Raw genomic sequence first — 2,028 nt, forward strand, 5'->3', positions numbered from 1 at the left:
GCTTATTAGGAGCCACGTACCCTCTCTTTTCAGCGACCTCACTCTCAGCGGTGATGTGAGCCACAACACGTCGCCGGATTTCGGCAAACGTGGCGGGGTGTGATGAGAATCAAATAAATGAGGCTTTTATTAATGGAGGAAGAGGACATCCACCCTCACATTTGAAGTTCTTCCTTCTAGTCTTCTCAAAATTAAAAGAAGACATAAAATAAAGATGAGGCCCAAGCCCAAAGCCCAAGCCCAAAGCCCAAGCCCAAAGCCCAAGCCCAAGCCCAAGCCCAAAAAGGCCAAAGCCCAAAGAGCCCAAGTCCATCCCATGAGGGGCAAGGCCAAGCTTTGAAATACTCTTGTATAGTTTTAGGAGGTGTGGTTATTAAATAAAGGAGTGTGAAAATGTAAAATAAAGTCACATTACCCATGTGACTTAGGAGAGTGGTGTAGGTGTAGTTTTTGGGAGGTGTCATAGTAGAAAAAGGTCACACCTCCCATGTGACTTGTTTTTGGTGGGAATTTCAAATGAGTTTATTTGAAATTTCCCACCTATTTTTCAGCACCTTAGGCTATAAATAGAGGTGCTTCCTTTGTAAAATTGAGATTGGAATTAATCTAAGAAAACTCTACTCAAATTTTGAGTGAACTTTGGAGAGCTTTTGGAGCCTTCTTCTCTAGTCTTATCTTGATGGATCAATGGAGTCCTCAAGTGGCGGCATCACTCTCATCTAGGAGCATTCCACACTTCTAGTGGCGAGATCATCCATCCTCCTTCCATCTTCATGAGCATTTCTTCTCTCCTTCCTTTCTCCTCTTTCATTTGTTTTTGTTAGCTTGTGTTCTTGAGTTTGGTTTGGTGTTCTTGCTGTTTTTATGAGTATTTTGGTTCGGCAGTTTTATAATTCTGTCCATTCATCTTGTTCCTTTGCTTTTCTTACTCTTTTGTTCGGTTCAATTTGACTAAAATTGGTTCATCCAAATGAGTTTGGGATTTGGTACTAGTTTTTGGTGAGTTGTTGTCTTAGAACAATGATCCAACTCTAAGAAAAGTGCCTCTATAATGTCCAACTCAAGGTGATTCCTAAGAAGGTCAAGAACCTTTCTCTATATGGCGCTAGTGGAATCACATCAGGGTGGCTCCTAATCAGCGACTCGCTGAAAGGTCCATGCAGCATGCCCTTTTTGAAGGCGTGCACGAACATCTCCTCGTCCTTGCCAGGCAAGCGGACTATCTGTGCTCCAAACCTATTCAGATAGGCCCTGAGGGACTCTCCCTGATGCTGCCTTATGTCGAACAAGTAATAAGACACCATAGGTGGCGCCTTGTTCACGATGTACTGGTCGACGAAAAGCTTAGAGAACTGCTGGAAACTGGTTACGTGACCTGTAGGCAGGCTGACGAACCATTCCAGCGCTGTTTCATGGAGCGTGCTCATGAACATCTTACAATAAACTGCATCTGAGCTCCCTAACAGCATCATCTGCGTATGAAACGCGGTGAGATGTGCTTCAGGATCCTCCACGCCGGTGAAAGAGGCTTTCACAGCCACTATGCTCGCAGGGATCACCGTGTCCATGACCGCCTGAGAAAACGGCATCGGAAAAACGCGCGGTGGTGGCGACGGTGCAACTTCTTCACCGGTTGTGCGTCCTCTCTGTTCCTGAAGAGCTTGACGCAGCTCCTCATTAACCTTGCTGAGCTCTTCATTTCTGTCCTGAGATGCGACCAGGTCCTCGTGCATCTTCGCTTGCTCAACGCGCGACACCTCCACATTCTCTTGCAACGTGCGCATCATCTCCATCATTTGCGCCATGGTTACGACGCTCTCTTCAACAGTTGGCACAACGGGACTTGGACGCGTACTCCTCATCTTTCGCATGAAATATCAACGGATCAAACTCCAACGACCAGAACCTTCACCACCGGAACGACTGATCCAACAATCAATCGGTCAGAACTTTCTCTAACTTTGAAAACTTCCAAGGAAACAATCGCGACAGCACACGATCGATTCGGATGTTCAAACTTCCACAGAA

This window comes from Phaseolus vulgaris, unplaced genomic scaffold (assembly GCF_000499845.2).
Source record: "Phaseolus vulgaris cultivar G19833 unplaced genomic scaffold, P. vulgaris v2.0 scaffold_24, whole genome shotgun sequence".
NCBI classification, from domain to species: Eukaryota; Viridiplantae; Streptophyta; class Magnoliopsida; order Fabales; family Fabaceae; genus Phaseolus; species Phaseolus vulgaris.